General features: G+C 54.4%; 22 non-coding genes across 22 annotated transcripts; all 22 read left to right on the forward strand.

The window, feature by feature from the left end:
* The first annotated feature begins 172 nt into the window (after positions 1–172).
* On the forward strand, positions 173–388 carry LOC128475598 (small nucleolar RNA U3). Its single transcript, XR_008346651.1, has one exon. It is a non-coding gene; the product is annotated as a small nucleolar RNA U3 (small nucleolar RNA).
* A 537-nt stretch (positions 389–925) lies between these two features.
* Positions 926–1089, forward strand: LOC128480929 (U1 spliceosomal RNA). The gene has a single exon (XR_008350710.1). It is a non-coding gene; the product is annotated as a U1 spliceosomal RNA (small nuclear RNA).
* Positions 1090–1701: 612 nt separating this feature from the next.
* On the forward strand, positions 1702–1917 carry LOC128475452 (small nucleolar RNA U3). The gene has a single exon (XR_008346512.1). It is a non-coding gene; the product is annotated as a small nucleolar RNA U3 (small nucleolar RNA).
* A 536-nt stretch (positions 1918–2453) lies between these two features.
* On the forward strand, positions 2454–2617 carry LOC128481073 (U1 spliceosomal RNA). Its single transcript, XR_008350846.1, has one exon. It is a non-coding gene; the product is annotated as a U1 spliceosomal RNA (small nuclear RNA).
* Positions 2618–3229: 612 nt separating this feature from the next.
* LOC128475453 (small nucleolar RNA U3) lies at positions 3230–3445 on the forward strand. Its single transcript, XR_008346513.1, has one exon. It is a non-coding gene; the product is annotated as a small nucleolar RNA U3 (small nucleolar RNA).
* A 536-nt stretch (positions 3446–3981) lies between these two features.
* On the forward strand, positions 3982–4145 carry LOC128480931 (U1 spliceosomal RNA). Its single transcript, XR_008350712.1, has one exon. It is a non-coding gene; the product is annotated as a U1 spliceosomal RNA (small nuclear RNA).
* Positions 4146–4757: 612 nt separating this feature from the next.
* Positions 4758–4973, forward strand: LOC128475599 (small nucleolar RNA U3). Its single transcript, XR_008346652.1, has one exon. It is a non-coding gene; the product is annotated as a small nucleolar RNA U3 (small nucleolar RNA).
* Positions 4974–5509: 536 nt separating this feature from the next.
* On the forward strand, positions 5510–5673 carry LOC128480932 (U1 spliceosomal RNA). The gene has a single exon (XR_008350713.1). It is a non-coding gene; the product is annotated as a U1 spliceosomal RNA (small nuclear RNA).
* Positions 5674–6285: 612 nt separating this feature from the next.
* On the forward strand, positions 6286–6501 carry LOC128475632 (small nucleolar RNA U3). Its single transcript, XR_008346684.1, has one exon. It is a non-coding gene; the product is annotated as a small nucleolar RNA U3 (small nucleolar RNA).
* Positions 6502–7037: 536 nt separating this feature from the next.
* On the forward strand, positions 7038–7201 carry LOC128481084 (U1 spliceosomal RNA). Its single transcript, XR_008350857.1, has one exon. It is a non-coding gene; the product is annotated as a U1 spliceosomal RNA (small nuclear RNA).
* A 613-nt stretch (positions 7202–7814) lies between these two features.
* On the forward strand, positions 7815–8030 carry LOC128475602 (small nucleolar RNA U3). Its single transcript, XR_008346654.1, has one exon. It is a non-coding gene; the product is annotated as a small nucleolar RNA U3 (small nucleolar RNA).
* A 536-nt stretch (positions 8031–8566) lies between these two features.
* Positions 8567–8730, forward strand: LOC128480933 (U1 spliceosomal RNA). Its single transcript, XR_008350714.1, has one exon. It is a non-coding gene; the product is annotated as a U1 spliceosomal RNA (small nuclear RNA).
* Positions 8731–9343: 613 nt separating this feature from the next.
* LOC128475603 (small nucleolar RNA U3) lies at positions 9344–9559 on the forward strand. The gene has a single exon (XR_008346655.1). It is a non-coding gene; the product is annotated as a small nucleolar RNA U3 (small nucleolar RNA).
* A 536-nt stretch (positions 9560–10095) lies between these two features.
* LOC128480934 (U1 spliceosomal RNA) lies at positions 10096–10259 on the forward strand. Its single transcript, XR_008350715.1, has one exon. It is a non-coding gene; the product is annotated as a U1 spliceosomal RNA (small nuclear RNA).
* Positions 10260–10872: 613 nt separating this feature from the next.
* LOC128475604 (small nucleolar RNA U3) lies at positions 10873–11088 on the forward strand. The gene has a single exon (XR_008346656.1). It is a non-coding gene; the product is annotated as a small nucleolar RNA U3 (small nucleolar RNA).
* A 536-nt stretch (positions 11089–11624) lies between these two features.
* On the forward strand, positions 11625–11788 carry LOC128480935 (U1 spliceosomal RNA). Its single transcript, XR_008350716.1, has one exon. It is a non-coding gene; the product is annotated as a U1 spliceosomal RNA (small nuclear RNA).
* Positions 11789–12401: 613 nt separating this feature from the next.
* LOC128475605 (small nucleolar RNA U3) lies at positions 12402–12617 on the forward strand. Its single transcript, XR_008346657.1, has one exon. It is a non-coding gene; the product is annotated as a small nucleolar RNA U3 (small nucleolar RNA).
* Positions 12618–13153: 536 nt separating this feature from the next.
* On the forward strand, positions 13154–13317 carry LOC128480936 (U1 spliceosomal RNA). Its single transcript, XR_008350717.1, has one exon. It is a non-coding gene; the product is annotated as a U1 spliceosomal RNA (small nuclear RNA).
* Positions 13318–13929: 612 nt separating this feature from the next.
* Positions 13930–14145, forward strand: LOC128475454 (small nucleolar RNA U3). Its single transcript, XR_008346514.1, has one exon. It is a non-coding gene; the product is annotated as a small nucleolar RNA U3 (small nucleolar RNA).
* A 536-nt stretch (positions 14146–14681) lies between these two features.
* On the forward strand, positions 14682–14845 carry LOC128481074 (U1 spliceosomal RNA). Its single transcript, XR_008350847.1, has one exon. It is a non-coding gene; the product is annotated as a U1 spliceosomal RNA (small nuclear RNA).
* A 612-nt stretch (positions 14846–15457) lies between these two features.
* On the forward strand, positions 15458–15673 carry LOC128475455 (small nucleolar RNA U3). The gene has a single exon (XR_008346515.1). It is a non-coding gene; the product is annotated as a small nucleolar RNA U3 (small nucleolar RNA).
* Positions 15674–16209: 536 nt separating this feature from the next.
* On the forward strand, positions 16210–16373 carry LOC128481079 (U1 spliceosomal RNA). The gene has a single exon (XR_008350852.1). It is a non-coding gene; the product is annotated as a U1 spliceosomal RNA (small nuclear RNA).
* Positions 16374–16515: the final 142 nt, after the last annotated feature.

Here is a 16515-nt window from a genome sequence, read left to right on the forward strand (position 1 = left end):
TAAGAAAAAGCGTTACGAATTGGTTTTTTTTTTTGTTTGTTTTCATAAGATTCATGCATTGCAAAGTCTTCTTCTCTTTCGGTGTTGTGCGAATGTCTTAGCTTTAGTTTGTCGCTGCAAGCTATATAGCGATGCCTTTTGGTGGGACGGTGTCCCTCGCAGGGCGGACGTCAAGACTATACTTTCAGGGATCGTTTCTATAGCGCCCGACCGGAGAAACGTGCTCGGAAGTGGTCAGGCTCGGTAACCGTGATGAAGAGCTCACGTGCGTTCCCCTGAGCGCGAAGCGAGTATCAAGCGCCGTGGCTAACGGCTGCCTGTTGCTTCTGATGACTGTTCCTTTCTTCCCGAGGGCAGGTTAGGAGGGGGAACGCGCAAGCTGAGCGGTTACTTCTCGTAGCGACGCGTCGAGCTGTGCTTTCTGCGGATGCGGCCTTAATTGTGTTTGTTGGCCTCTTTCGAGGGCCTTCCTTCTATGCCGACCGTACTAGCTTTTCGAGGCAGGCCTACTCTTAACAGGATAGACGCCTCGCGAGGGGCTTAATGTGGCCTATGTTTCATGAGCCTTTCGTGGAAACGTTCTGCGTACCAACATCAAATGGTGGCCAAGTCCTGTTGCCCGGCTCGTGCGTTAAGGTCGCCAAGGGGTAAATGCTCCTTCCCCGGCGCGAGGTCCCGCTGATGGGCGGTGCTACCGCGTGCAAATTTTTGTGCTGCAAAGCGCTCTGGGAATGCTGGATTTTACGAGCGCAGCTTAACACGGGAAGACTTTTCCCTGAAGGGCAACGATGAGGAATTTCCTGTGTGCAGGCACCTTGTCCACGCAGCTGTTCTGCACAGAGCCGAGTGTTGGAGCAGTAACCCCCACCACGACTTTAGCGAGGGGTGTGGAAGTGGCGCCCCCCACCATCTCCTATGGCAACTCATACTTACCTGGCAGGGGAGATACCCTGATCACGAAGGGGGTTCTCCCAGGGTGAGGCTCAGCCATTGCACTCCGGCTGTGCTGACCCCTGCGATTTCCCCAAATGCGGGAAACTCGACTGCATAATTTCTGGTAGTGGGGGACTGCGTTCGCGCTTTCCCCTGATCATCCCGGTTTAACGATAGAGCCCGGGGATTATCTCCGGTATCAGCTGGTGGTTCTCCAGGCGTGGCCCTTGCCGCTGCCTCCTAAGGGGGCTGCTCTAGCGCCTTAAGGCGCGCCTCCGTTATGGTTAGGGAAAAGGGTGCCACCCCAGGCTCTTTGCGGCCTCGTCAGGTGTTGCTCCTGCGTCAGAGACAATATATCTGCATAAGCCCCACCCCTGGGAGGTCTTAAATCTTAAACGTGTGGTCTCATCACTCACGCTTCTCTGGTTGGTTTTTTTTCCTTCTTGCTTTTCCAAAGCGTGCAAAAACGCCATCACAGAGCGTCCTCGGCCAAGCCGCTGATGTTGCCGTTCTGCGCTGCCTCGCAGCCTGCCTTGGATGTAATGTATGTTCAGTGGTTGAATAAACGCAATCTAGCCTACTTCACGCATTGACTTCTAAGAAAAAGCGTTACGAATTGGTTTTTTTTTTGTTTGTTTTCATAAGATTCATGCATTGCAAAGTCTTCTTCTCTTTCGGTGTTGTGCGAATGTCTTAGCTTTAGTTTGTCGCTGCAAGCTATATAGCGATGCCTTTTGGTGGGACGGTGTCCCTCGCAGGGCGGACGTCAAGACTATACTTTCAGGGATCGTTTCTATAGCGCCCGACCGGAGAAACGTGCTCGGAAGTGGTCAGGCTCGGTAACCGTGATGAAGAGCTCACGTGCGTTCCCCTGAGCGCGAAGCGAGTATCAAGCGCCGTGGCTAACGGCTGCCTGTTGCTTTTGATGACTGTTCCTTTCTTCCCGAGGGCAGGTTAGGAGGGGGAACGCGCAAGCTGAGCGGTTACTTCTCGTAGCGACGCGTCGAGCTGTGCTTTCTGCGGATGCGGCCTTAATTGTGTTTGTTGGCCTCTTTCGAGGGCCTTCCTTCTATGCCGACCGTACTAGCTTTCGAGGCAGGCCTACTCTTAACAGGATAGACGCCTCGCGAGGGGCTTAATGTGGCCTATGTTTCATGAGCCTTTCGTGGAAACGTTCTGCGTACCAACATCAAATGGTAGCCAAGTCCTGTTGCCCGGCTCGTGCGTTAAGGTCGCCAAGGGGTAAATGCTCCTTCCCCGGCGCGAGGTCCCGCTGATGGGCGGTGCTACCGCGTGCAAATTTTTGTGCTGCAAAGCGCTCTGGGAATGCTGGATTTTACGAGCGCAGCTTAACACGGGAAGACTTTTCCCTGAAGGGCAACGATGAGGAATTTCCTGTGTGCAGGCACCTTGTCCACGCAGCTGTTCTGCACAGAGCCGAGTGTTGGAGCAGTAACCCCCACCACGACTTTAGCGAGGGGTGTGGAAGTGGCGCCCCCCACCATCTCCTATGGCAACTCATACTTACCTGGCAGGGGAGATACCCTGATCACGAAGGGGGTTCTCCCAGGGTGAGGCTCAGCCATTGCACTCCGGCTGTGCTGACCTTTGCGATTTCCCCAAATGCGGGAAACTCGACTGCATAATTTCTGGTAGTGGGGGACTGCGTTCGCGCTTTCCCCTGATCATCCCGGTTTAACGATAGAGCCCGGGGATTATCTCCGGTATCAGCTGGTGGTTCTCCAGGCGTGGCCCTTGCCGCTGCCTCCTAAGGGGGCTGCTCTAGCGCCTTAAGGCGCGCCTCCGTTATGGTTAGGGAAAAGGGTTCCGCCCCAGGCTCTTTGCGGCCTCGTCAGGTGTTGCTCCTGCGTCAGAGACAATATATCTGCATAAACCCCACCCCTGGGAGGTCTTAAATCTTAAACGTGTGGTCTCATCACTCACGCTTCTCTGGTTGGTTTTTTTTCCTTCTTGCTTTTCCAAAGCGTGCAAAAACGCCATCACAGAGCGTCCTCGGCCAAGCCGCTGATGTTGCCGTTCTGCGCTGCCTCGCAGCCTGCCTTGGATGTAATGTATGTTCAGTGGTTGAATAAACGCAATCTAGCCTACTTCACGCATTGACCTCTAAGAAAAAGCGTTACGAATTGGTTTTTTTTTTGTTTGTTTTCATAAGATTCATGCATTGCAAAGTCTTCTTCTCTTTCGGTGTTGTGCGAATGTCTTAGCTTTAGTTTGTCGCTGCAAGCTATATAGCGATGCCTTTTGGTGGGACGGTGTCCCTCGCAGGGCGGACGTCAAGACTATACTTTCAGGGATCGTTTCTATAGCGCCCGACCGGAGAAACGTGCTCGGAAGTGGTCAGGCTCGGTAACCGTGATGAAGAGCTCACGTGCGTTCCCCTGAGCGCGAAGCGAGTATCAAGCGCCGTGGCTAACGGCTGCCTGTTGCTTTTGATGACTGTTCCTTTCTTCCCGAGGGCAGGTTAGGAGGGGGAACGCGCAAGCTGAGCGGTTACTTCTCGTAGCGACGCGTCGAGCTGTGCTTTCTGCGGATGCGGCCTTAATTGTGTTTGTTGGCCTCTTTCGAGGGCCTTCCTTCTATGCCGACCGTACTAGCTTTCGAGGCAGGCCTACTCTTAACAGGATAGACGCCTCGCGAGGGGCTTAATGTGGCCTATGTTTCATGAGCCTTTCGTGGAAACGTTCTGCGTACCAACATCAAATGGTAGCCAAGTCCTGTTGCCCGGCTCGTGCGTTAAGGTCGCCAAGGGGTAAATGCTCCTTCCCCGGCGCGAGGTCCCGCTGATGGGCGGTGCTACCGCGTGCAAATTTTTGTGCTGCAAAGCGCTCTGGGAATGCTGGATTTTACGAGCGCAGCTTAACACGGGAAGACTTTTCCCTGAAGGGCAACGATGAGGAATTTCCTGTGTGCAGGCACCTTGTCCACGCAGCTGTTCTGCACAGAGCCGAGTGTTGGAGCAGTAACCCCCACCACGACTTTAGCGAGGGGTGTGGAAGTGGCGCCCCCCACCATCTCCTATGGCAACTCATACTTACCTGGCAGGGGAGATACCCTGATCACGAAGGGGGTTCTCCCAGGGTGAGGCTCAGCCATTGCACTCCGGCTGTGCTGACCCCTGCGATTTCCCCAAATGCGGGAAACTCGACTGCATAATTTCTGGTAGTGGGGGACTGCGTTCGCGCTTTCCCCTGATCATCCCGGTTTAACGATAGAGCCCGGGGATTATCTCCGGTATCAGCTGGTGGTTCTCCAGGCGTGGCCCTTGCCGCTGCCTCCTAAGGGGGCTGCTCTAGCGCCTTAAGGCGCGCCTCCGTTATGGTTAGGGAAAAGGGTGCCACCCCAGGCTCTTTGCGGCCTCGTCAGGTGTTGCTCCTGCGTCAGAGACAATATATCTGCATAAGCCCCACCCCTGGGAGGTCTTAAATCTTAAACGTGTGGTCTCATCACTCACGCTTCTCTGGTTGGTTTTTTTTCCTTCTTGCTTTTCCAAAGCGTGCAAAAACGCCATCACAGAGCGTCCTCGGCCAAGCCGCTGATGTTGCCGTTCTGCGCTGCCTCGCAGCCTGCCTTGGATGTAATGTATGTTCAGTGGTTGAATAAACGCAATCTAGCCTACTTCACGCATTGACTTCTAAGAAAAAGCGTTACGAATTGGTTTTTTTTTTGTTTGTTTTCATAAGATTCATGCATTGCAAAGTCTTCTTCTCTTTCGGTGTTGTGCGAATGTCTTAGCTTTAGTTTGTCGCTGCAAGCTATATAGCGATGCCTTTTGGTGGGACGGTGTCCCTCGCAGGGCGGACGTCAAGACTATACTTTCAGGGATCGTTTCTATAGCGCCCGACCGGAGAAACGTGCTCGGAAGTGGTCAGGCTCGGTAACCGTGATGAAGAGCTCACGTGCGTTCCCCTGAGCGCGAAGCGAGTATCAAGCGCCGTGGCTAACGGCTGCCTGTTGCTTCTGATGACTGTTCCTTTCTTCCCGAGGGCAGGTTAGGAGGGGGAACGCGCAAGCTGAGCGGTTACTTCTCGTAGCGACGCGTCGAGCTGTGCTTTCTGCGGATGCGGCCTTAATTGTGTTTGTTGGCCTCTTTCGAGGGCCTTCCTTCTATGCCGACCGTACTAGCTTTCGAGGCAGGCCTACTCTTAACAGGATAGACGCCTCGCGAGGGGCTTAATGTGGCCTATGTTTCATGAGCCTTTCGTGGAAACGTTCTGCGTACCAACATCAAATGGTAGCCAAGTCCTGTTGCCCGGCTCGTGCGTTAAGGTCGCCAAGGGGTAAATGCTCCTTCCCCGGCGCGAGGTCCCGCTGATGGGCGGTGCTACCGCGTGCAAATTTTTGTGCTGCAAAGCGCTCTGGGAATGCTGGATTTTACGAGCGCAGCTTAACACGGGAAGACTTTTCCCTGAAGGGCAACGATGAGGAATTTCCTGTGTGCAGGCACCTTGTCCACGCAGCTGTTCTGCACAGAGCCGAGTGTTGGAGCAGTAACCCCCACCACGACTTTAGCGAGGGGTGTGGAAGTGGCGCCCCCCACCATCTCCTATGGCAACTCATACTTACCTGGCAGGGGAGATACCCTGATCACGAAGGGGGTTCTCCCAGGGTGAGGCTCAGCCATTGCACTCCGGCTGTGCTGACCCCTGCGATTTCCCCAAATGCGGGAAACTCGACTGCATAATTTCTGGTAGTGGGGGACTGCGTTCGCGCTTTCCCCTGATCATCCCGGTTTAACGATAGAGCCCGGGGATTATCTCCGGTATCAGCTGGTGGTTCTCCAGGCGTGGCCCTTGCCGCTGCCTCCTAAGGGGGCTGCTCTAGCGCCTTAAGGCGCGCCTCCGTTATGGTTAGGGAAAAGGGTGCCGCCCTAGGCTCTTTGCGGCCTCGTCAGGTGTTGCTCCTGCGTCAGAGACAATGTATCTGCATAAGCCCCACCCCTGGGAGGTCTTAAATCTTAAACGTGTGGTCTCATCACTCACGCTTCTCTGGTTGGTTTTTTTTCCTTCTTGCTTTTCCAAAGCGTGCAAAAACGCCATCACACAGCGTCCTCGGCCAAGCCGCTGATGTTGCCGTTCTGCGCTGCCTCGCAGCCTGCCTTGGATGTAATGTATGTTCAGTGGTTGAATAAACGCAATCTAGCCTACTTCACGCATTGACTTCTAAGAAAAAGCGTTACGAATTGGTTTTTTTTTTGTTTGTTTTCATAAGATTCATGCATTGCAAAGTCTTCTTCTCTTTCGGTGTTGTGCGAATGTCTTAGCTTTAGTTTGTCGCTGCAAGCTATATAGCGATGCCTTTTGGTGGGACGGTGTCCCTCGCAGGGCGGACGTCAAGACTATACTTTCAGGGATCGTTTCTATAGCGCCCGACCGGAGAAACGTGCTCGGAAGTGGTCAGGCTCGGTAACCGTGATGAAGAGCTCACGTGCGTTCCCCTGAGCGCGAAGCGGGTATCAAGCGCCGTGGCTAACGGCTGCCTGTTGCTTCTGATGACTGTTCCTTTCTTCCCGAGGGCAGGTTAGGAGGGGGAACGCGCAAGCTGAGCGGTTACTTCTCGTAGCGACGCGTCGAGCTGTGCTTTCTGCGGATGCGGCCTTAATTGTGTTTGTTGGCCTCTTTCGAGGGCCTTCCTTCTATGCCGACCGTACTAGCTTTCGAGGCAGGCCTACTCTTAACAGGATAGACGCCTCGCGAGGGGCTTAATGTGGCCTATGTTTCATGAGCCTTTCGTGGAAACGTTCTGCGTACCAACATCAAATGGTAGCCAAGTCCTGTTGCCCGGCTCGTGCGTTAAGGTCGCCAAGGGGTAAATGCTCCTTCCCCGGCGCGAGGTCCCGCTGATGGGCGGTGCTACCGCGTGCAAATTTTTGTGCTGCAAAGCGCTCTGGGAATGCTGGATTTTACGAGCGCAGCTTAACACGGGAAGACTTTTCCCTGAAGGGCAACGATGAGGAATTTCCTGTGTGCAGGCACCTTGTCCACGCAGCTGTTCTGCACAGAGCCGAGTGTTGGAGCAGTAACCCCCACCACGACTTTAGCGAGGGGTGTGGAAGTGGCGCCCCCCACCATCTCCTATGGCAACTCATACTTACCTGGCAGGGGAGATACCCAGATCACGAAGGGGGTTCTCCCAGGGTGAGGCTCAGCCATTGCACTCCGGCTGTGCTGACCCCTGCGATTTCCCCAAATGCGGGAAACTCGACTGCATAATTTCTGGTAGCGGGGGACTGCGTTCGCGCTTTCCCCTGATCATCCCGGTTTAACGATAGAGCCCGGGGATTATCTCCGGTATCAGCTGGTGGTTCTCCAGGCGTGGCCCTTGCCGCTGCCTCCTAAGGGGGCTGCTCTAGCGCCTTAAGGCGCGCCTCCGTTATGGTTAGGGAAAAGGGTGCCGCCCCAGGCTCTTTGCGGCCTCGTCAGGTGTTGCTCCTGCGTCAGAGACAATATATCTGCATAAGCCCCACCCCTGGGAGGTCTTAAATCTTAAACGTGTGGTCTCATCACTCACGCTTCTCTGGTTGGTTTTTTTTCCTTCTTGCTTTTCCAAAGCGTGCAAAAACGCCATCACAGAGCGTCCTCGGCCAAGCCGCTGATGTTGCCGTTCTGCGCTGCCTCGCAGCCTGCCTTGGATGTAATGTATGTTCAGTGGTTGAATAAACGCAATCTAGCCTACTTCACGCATTGACCTCTAAGAAAAAGCGTTACGAATTGGTTTTTTTTTTTGTTTGTTTTCATAAGATTCATGCATTGCAAAGTCTTCTTCTCTTTCGGTGTTGTGCGAATGTCTTAGCTTTAGTTTGTCGCTGCAAGCTATATAGCGATGCCTTTTGGTGGGACGGTGTCCCTCGCAGGGCGGACGTCAAGACTATACTTTCAGGGATCGTTTCTATAGCGCCCGACCGGAGAAACGTGCTCGGAAGTGGTCAGGCTCGGTAACCGTGATGAAGAGCTCACGTGCGTTCCCCTGAGCGCGAAGCGAGTATCAAGCGCCGTGGCTAACGGCTGCCTGTTGCTTCTGATGACTGTTCCTTTCTTCCCGAGGGCAGGTTAGGAGGGGGAACGCGCAAGCTGAGCGGTTACTTCTCGTAGCGACGCGTCGAGCTGTGCTTTCTGCGGATGCGGCCTTAATTGTGTTTGTTGGCCTCTTTCGAGGGCCTTCCTTCTATGCCGACCGTACTAGCTTTCGAGGCAGGCCTACTCTTAACAGGATAGACGCCTCGCGAGGGGCTTAATGTGGCCTATGTTTCATGAGCCTTTCGTGGAAACGTTCTGCGTACCAACATCAAATGGTGGCCAAGTCCTGTTGCCCGGCTCGTGCGTTAAGGTCGCCAAGGGGTAAATGCTCCTTCCCCGGCGCGAGGTCCCGCTGATGGGCGGTGCTACCGCGTGCAAATTTTTGTGCTGCAAAGCGCTCTGGGAATGCTGGATTTTACGAGCGCAGCTTAACACGGGAAGACTTTTCCCTGAAGGGCAACGATGAGGAATTTCCTGTGTGCAGGCACCTTGTCCACGCAGCTGTTCTGCACAGAGCCGAGTGTTGGAGCAGTAACCCCCACCACGACTTTAGCGAGGGGTGTGGAAGTGGCGCCCCCCACCATCTCCTATGGCAACTCATACTTACCTGGCAGGGGAGATACCCTGATCACGAAGGGGGTTCTCCCAGGGTGAGGCTCAGCCATTGCACTCCGGCTGTGCTGACCCCTGCGATTTCCCCAAATGCGGGAAACTCGACTGCATAATTTCTGGTAGTGGGGGACTGCGTTCGCGCTTTCCCCTGATCATCCCGGTTTAACGATAGAGCCCGGGGATTATCTCCGGTATCAGCTGGTGGTTCTCCAGGCGTGGCCCTTGCCGCTGCCTCCTAAGGGGGCTGCTCTAGCGCCTTAAGGCGCGCCTCCGTTATGGTTAGGGAAAAGGGTGCCGCCCCAGGCTCTTTGCGGCCTCGTCAGGTGTTGCTCCTGCGTCAGAGACAATGTATCTGCATAAGCCCCACCCCTGGGAGGTCTTAAATCTTAAACGTGTGGTCTCATCACTCACGCTTCTCTGGTTGGTTTTTTTTCCTTCTTGCTTTTCCAAAGCGTGCAAAAACGCCATCACAGAGCGTCCTCGGCCAAGCCGCTGATGTTGCCGTTCTGCGCTGCCTCGCAGCCTGCCTTGGATGTAATGTATGTTCAGTGGTTGAATAAACGCAATCTAGCCTACTTCACGCATTGACCTCTAAGAAAAAGCGTTACGAATTGGTTTTTTTTTTTGTTTGTTTTCATAAGATTCATGCATTGCAAAGTCTTCTTCTCTTTCGGTGTTGTGCGAATGTCTTAGCTTTAGTTTGTCGCTGCAAGCTATATAGCGATGCCTTTTGGTGGGACGGTGTCCCTCGCAGGGCGGACGTCAAGACTATACTTTCAGGGATCGTTTCTATAGCGCCCGACCGGAGAAACGTGCTCGGAAGTGGTCAGGCTCGGTAACCGTGATGAAGAGCTCACGTGCGTTCCCCTGAGCGCGAAGCGAGTATCAAGCGCCGTGGCTAACGGCTGCCTGTTGCTTCTGATGACTGTTCCTTTCTTCCCGAGGGCAGGTTAGGAGGGGGAACGCGCAAGCTGAGCGGTTACTTCTCGTAGCGACGCGTCGAGCTGTGCTTTCTGCGGATGCGGCCTTAATTGTGTTTGTTGGCCTCTTTCGAGGGCCTTCCTTCTATGCCGACCGTACTAGCTTTCGAGGCAGGCCTACTCTTAACAGGATAGACGCCTCGCGAGGGGCTTAATGTGGCCTATGTTTCATGAGCCTTTCGTGGAAACGTTCTGCGTACCAACATCAAATGGTGGCCAAGTCCTGTTGCCCGGCTCGTGCGTTAAGGTCGCCAAGGGGTAAATGCTCCTTCCCCGGCGCGAGGTCCCGCTGATGGGCGGTGCTACCGCGTGCAAATTTTTGTGCTGCAAAGCGCTCTGGGAATGCTGGATTTTACGAGCGCAGCTTAACACGGGAAGACTTTTCCCTGAAGGGCAACGATGAGGAATTTCCTGTGTGCAGGCACCTTGTCCACGCAGCTGTTCTGCACAGAGCCGAGTGTTGGAGCAGTAACCCCCACCACGACTTTAGCGAGGGGTGTGGAAGTGGCGCCCCCCACCATCTCCTATGGCAACTCATACTTACCTGGCAGGGGAGATACCCTGATCACGAAGGGGGTTCTCCCAGGGTGAGGCTCAGCCATTGCACTCCGGCTGTGCTGACCCCTGCGATTTCCCCAAATGCGGGAAACTCGACTGCATAATTTCTGGTAGTGGGGGACTGCGTTCGCGCTTTCCCCTGATCATCCCGGTTTAACGATAGAGCCCGGGGATTATCTCCGGTATCAGCTGGTGGTTCTCCAGGCGTGGCCCTTGCCGCTGCCTCCTAAGGGGGCTGCTCTAGCGCCTTAAGGCGCGCCTCCGTTATGGTTAGGGAAAAGGGTGCCGCCCCAGGCTCTTTGCGGCCTCGTCAGGTGTTGCTCCTGCGTCAGAGACAATGTATCTGCATAAGCCCCACCCCTGGGAGGTCTTAAATCTTAAACGTGTGGTCTCATCACTCACGCTTCTCTGGTTGGTTTTTTTTCCTTCTTGCTTTTCCAAAGCGTGCAAAAACGCCATCACAGAGCGTCCTCGGCCAAGCCGCTGATGTTGCCGTTCTGCGCTGCCTCGCAGCCTGCCTTGGATGTAATGTATGTTCAGTGGTTGAATAAACGCAATCTAGCCTACTTCACGCATTGACCTCTAAGAAAAAGCGTTACGAATTGGTTTTTTTTTTTGTTTGTTTTCATAAGATTCATGCATTGCAAAGTCTTCTTCTCTTTCGGTGTTGTGCGAATGTCTTAGCTTTAGTTTGTCGCTGCAAGCTATATAGCGATGCCTTTTGGTGGGACGGTGTCCCTCGCAGGGCGGACGTCAAGACTATACTTTCAGGGATCGTTTCTATAGCGCCCGACCGGAGAAACGTGCTCGGAAGTGGTCAGGCTCGGTAACCGTGATGAAGAGCTCACGTGCGTTCCCCTGAGCGCGAAGCGAGTATCAAGCGCCGTGGCTAACGGCTGCCTGTTGCTTCTGATGACTGTTCCTTTCTTCCCGAGGGCAGGTTAGGAGGGGGAACGCGCAAGCTGAGCGGTTACTTCTCGTAGCGACGCGTCGAGCTGTGCTTTCTGCGGATGCGGCCTTAATTGTGTTTGTTGGCCTCTTTCGAGGGCCTTCCTTCTATGCCGACCGTACTAGCTTTCGAGGCAGGCCTACTCTTAACAGGATAGACGCCTCGCGAGGGGCTTAATGTGGCCTATGTTTCATGAGCCTTTCGTGGAAACGTTCTGCGTACCAACATCAAATGGTGGCCAAGTCCTGTTGCCCGGCTCGTGCGTTAAGGTCGCCAAGGGGTAAATGCTCCTTCCCCGGCGCGAGGTCCCGCTGATGGGCGGTGCTACCGCGTGCAAATTTTTGTGCTGCAAAGCGCTCTGGGAATGCTGGATTTTACGAGCGCAGCTTAACACGGGAAGACTTTTCCCTGAAGGGCAACGATGAGGAATTTCCTGTGTGCAGGCACCTTGTCCACGCAGCTGTTCTGCACAGAGCCGAGTGTTGGAGCAGTAACCCCCACCACGACTTTAGCGAGGGGTGTGGAAGTGGCGCCCCCCACCATCTCCTATGGCAACTCATACTTACCTGGCAGGGGAGATACCCTGATCACGAAGGGGGTTCTCCCAGGGTGAGGCTCAGCCATTGCACTCCGGCTGTGCTGACCCCTGCGATTTCCCCAAATGCGGGAAACTCGACTGCATAATTTCTGGTAGTGGGGGACTGCGTTCGCGCTTTCCCCTGATCATCCCGGTTTAACGATAGAGCCCGGGGATTATCTCCGGTATCAGCTGGTGGTTCTCCAGGCGTGGCCCTTGCCGCTGCCTCCTAAGGGGGCTGCTCTAGCGCCTTAAGGCGCGCCTCCGTTATGGTTAGGGAAAAGGGTGCCGCCCCAGGCTCTTTGCGGCCTCGTCAGGTGTTGCTCCTGCGTCAGAGACAATATATCTGCATAAGCCCCACCCCTGGGAGGTCTTAAATCTTAAACGTGTGGTCTCATCACTCACGCTTCTCTGGTTGGTTTTTTTTCCTTCTTGCTTTTCCAAAGCGTGCAAAAACGCCATCACAGAGCGTCCTCGGCCAAGCCGCTGATGTTGCCGTTCTGCGCTGCCTCGCAGCCTGCCTTGGATGTAATGTATGTTCAGTGGTTGAATAAACGCAATCTAGCCTACTTCACGCATTGACCTCTAAGAAAAAGCGTTACGAATTGGTTTTTTTTTTTGTTTGTTTTCATAAGATTCATGCATTGCAAAGTCTTCTTCTCTTTCGGTGTTGTGCGAATGTCTTAGCTTTAGTTTGTCGCTGCAAGCTATATAGCGATGCCTTTTGGTGGGACGGTGTCCCTCGCAGGGCGGACGTCAAGACTATACTTTCAGGGATCGTTTCTATAGCGCCCGACCGGAGAAACGTGCTCGGAAGTGGTCAGGCTCGGTAACCGTGATGAAGAGCTCACGTGCGTTCCCCTGAGCGCGAAGCGAGTATCAAGCGCCGTGGCTAACGGCTGCCTGTTGCTTCTGATGACTGTTCCTTTCTTCCCGAGGGCAGGTTAGGAGGGGGAACGCGCAAGCTGAGCGGTTACTTCTCGTAGCGACGCGTCGAGCTGTGCTTTCTGCGGATGCGGCCTTAATTGTGTTTGTTGGCCTCTTTCGAGGGCCTTCCTTCTATGCCGACCGTACTAGCTTTCGAGGCAGGCCTACTCTTAACAGGATAGACGCCTCGCGAGGGGCTTAATGTGGCCTATGTTTCATGAGCCTTTCGTGGAAACGTTCTGCGTACCAACATCAAATGGTAGCCAAGTCCTGTTGCCCGGCTCGTGCGTTAAGGTCGCCAAGGGGTAAATGCTCCTTCCCCGGCGCGAGGTCCCGCTGATGGGCGGTGCTACCGCGTGCAAATTTTTGTGCTGCAAAGCGCTCTGGGAATGCTGGATTTTACGAGCGCAGCTTAACACGGGAAGACTTTTCCCTGAAGGGCAACGATGAGGAATTTCCTGTGTGCAGGCACCTTGTCCACGCAGCTGTTCTGCACAGAGCCGAGTGTTGGAGCAGTAACCCCCACCACGACTTTAGCGAGGGTTGTGGAAGTGGCGCCCCCCACCATCTCCTATGGCAACTCATACTTACCTGGCAGGGGAGATACCCTGATCACGAAGGGGGTTCTCCCAGGGTGAGGCTCAGCCATTGCACTCCGGCTGTGCTGACCCCTGCGATTTCCCCAAATGCGGGAAACTCGACTGCATAATTTCTGGTAGTGGGGGACTGCGTTCGCGCTTTCCCCTGATCATCCCGGTTTAACGATAGAGCCCGGGGATTATCTCCGGTATCAGCTGGTGGTTCTCCAGGCGTGGCCCTTGCCGCTGCCTCCTAAGGGGGCTGCTCTAGCGCCTTAAGGCGCGCCTCCGTTATGGTTAGGGAAAAGGGTGCCGCCCCAGGCTCTTTGCGGCCTCGTCAGGTGTTGCTCCTGCGTCAGAGACAATGTATCTGCATAAGCCCCACCCCTGGGAGGTCTTAAATCTTAAACGTGTGGTCTCATCACTCACGCTTCTCTGGTTGGTTTTTTTTCCTTCTTGCTTTTCCAAAGCGTGCAAAAACGCCATCACAGAGCGTCCTCGGCCAAGCCGCTGATGTTGCCGTTCTGCGCTGCCTCGCAGCCTGCCTTGGATGTGATGTATGTTCAGTGGTTGAATAAACGCAATCTAGCCTACTTCACGCATTGACTTCTAAGAAAAAGCGTTACGAATTGGTTTTTTTTTTGTTTGTTTTCATAAGATTCATGCATTGCAAAGTCTTCTTCTCTTTCGGTGTTGTGCGAATGTCTTAGCTTTAGTTTGTCGCTGCAAGCTATATAGCGATGCCTTTTGGTGGGACGGTGTCCCTCGCAGGGCGGACGTCAAGACTATACTTTCAGGGATCGTTTCTATAGCGCCCGACCGGAGAAACGTGCTCGGAAGTGGTCAGGCTCGGTAACCGTGATGAAGAGCTCACGTGCGTTCCCCTGAGCGCGAAGCGAGTATCAAGCGCCGTGGCTAACGGCTGCCTGTTGCTTTTGATGACTGTTCCTTTCTTCCCGAGGGCAGGTTAGGAGGGGGAACGCGCAAGCTGAGCGGTTACTTCTCGTAGCGACGCGTCGAGCTGTGCTTTCTGCGGATGCGGCCTTAATTGTGTTTGTTGGCCTCTTTCGAGGGCCTTCCTTCTATGCCGACCGTACTAGCTTTCGAGGCAGGCCTACTCTTAACAGGATAGACGCCTCGCGAGGGGCTTAATGTGGCCTATGTTTCATGAGCCTTTCGTGGAAACGTTCTGCGTACCAACATCAAATGGTAGCCAAGTCCTGTTGCCCGGCTCGTGCGTTAAGGTCGCCAAGGGGTAAATGCTCCTTCCCCGGCGCGAGGTCCCGCTGATGGGCGGTGCTACCGCGTGCAAATTTTTGTGCTGCAAAGCGCTCTGGGAATGCTGGATTTTACGAGCGCAGCTTAACACGGGAAGACTTTTCCCTGAAGGGCAACGATGAGGAATTTCCTGTGTGCAGGCACCTTGTCCACGCAGCTGTTCTGCACAGAGCCGAGTGTTGGAGCAGTAACCCCCACCACGACTTTAGCGAGGGGTGTGGAAGTGGCGCCCCCCACCATCTCCTATGGCAACTCATACTTACCTGGCAGGGGAGATACCCTGATCACGAAGGGGGTTCTCCCAGGGTGAGGCTCAGCCATTGCACTCCGGCTGTGCTGACCTTTGCGATTTCCCCAAATGCGGGAAACTCGACTGCATAATTTCTGGTAGTGGGGGACTGCGTTCGCGCTTTCCCCTGATCATCCCGGTTTAACGATAGAGCCCGGGGATTATCTCCGGTATCAGCTGGTGGTTCTCCAGGCGTGGCCCTTGCCGCTGCCTCCTAAGGGGGCTGCTCTAGCGCCTTAAGGCGCGCCTCCGTTATGGTTAGGGAAAAGGGTGCCGCCCCAGGCTCTTTGCGGCCTCGTCAGGTGTTGCTCCTGCGTCAGTGACAATATATCTGCATAAACCCCACCCCTGGGAGGTCTTAAATCTTAAACGTGTGGTCTCATCACTCACGCTTCTCTGGTTGGTTTTTTTTCCTTCTTGCTTTTCCAAAGCGTGCAAAAACGCCATCACAGAGCGTCCTCGGCCAAGCCGCTGATGTTGCCGTTCTGCGCTGCCTCGCAGCCTGCCTTGGATGTAATGTATGTTCAGTGGTTGAATAAACGCAATCTAGCCTACTTCACGCATTGACCTCTAAGAAAAAGCGTTACGAATTGGTTTTTTTTTTGTTTGTTTTCATAAGATTCATGCATTGCAAAGTCTTCTTCTCTTTCGGTGTTGTGCGAATGTCTTAGCTTTAGTTTGTCGCTGCAAGCTATATAGCGATGCCTTTTGGTGGGACGGTGTCCCTCGCAGGGCGGACGTCAAGACTATACTTTCAGGGATCGTTTCTATAGCGCCCGACCGGAGAAACGTGCTCGGAAGTGGTCAGGCTCGGTAACCGTGATGAAGAGCTCACGTGCGTTCCCCTGAGCGCGAAGCGAGTATCAAGCGCCGTGGCTAACGGCTGCCTGTTGCTTTTGATGACTGTTCCTTTCTTCCCGAGGGCAGGTTAGGAGGGGGAACGCGCAAGCTGAGCGGTTACTTCTCGTAGCGACGCGTCGAGCTGTGCTTTCTGCGGATGCGGCCTTAATTGTGTTTGTTGGCCTCTTTCGAGGGCCTTCCTTCTATGCCGACCGTACTAGCTTTCGAGGCAGGCCTACTCTTAACAGGATAGACGCCTCGCGAGGGGCTTAATGTGGCCTATGTTTCATGAGCCTTTCGTGGAAACGTTCTGCGTACCAACATCAAATGGTAGCCAAGTCCTGTTGCCCGGCTCGTGCGTTAAGGTCGCCAAGGGGTAAATGCTCCTTCCCCGGCGCGAGGTCCCGCTGATGGGCGGTGCTACCGCGTGCAAATTTTTGTGCTGCAAAGCGCTCTGGGAATGCTGGATTTTACGAGCGCAGCTTAACACGGGAAGACTTTTCCCTGAAGGGCAACGATGAGGAATTTCCTGTGTGCAGGCACCTTGTCCACGCAGCTGTTCTGCACAGAGCCGAGTGTTGGAGCAGTAACCCCCACCACGACTTTAGCGAGGGGTGTGGAAGTGGCGCCCCCCACCATCTCCTATGGCAACTCATACTTACCTGGCAGGAGAGATACCCTGATCACGAAGGGGGTTCTCCCAGGGTGAGGCTCAGCCATTGCACTCCGGCTGTGCTGACCCCTGCGATTTCCCCAAATGCGGGAAACTCGACTGCATAATTTCTGGTAGTGGGGGACTGCGTTCGCGCTTTCCCCTGATCATCCCGGTTTAACGATAGAGCCCGGGGATTATCTCCGGTATCAGCTGGTGGTTCTCCAGGCGTGGCCCTTGCCGCTGCCTCCTAAGGGGGCTGCTCTAGCGCCTTAAGGCGCGCCTCCGTTATGGTTAGGGAAAAGGGT

The sequence above is a fragment of the Spea bombifrons genome, chromosome 2 (genome assembly GCF_027358695.1).
Source record: "Spea bombifrons isolate aSpeBom1 chromosome 2, aSpeBom1.2.pri, whole genome shotgun sequence".
Taxonomy (NCBI): Eukaryota; Metazoa; Chordata; class Amphibia; order Anura; family Pelobatidae; genus Spea; species Spea bombifrons.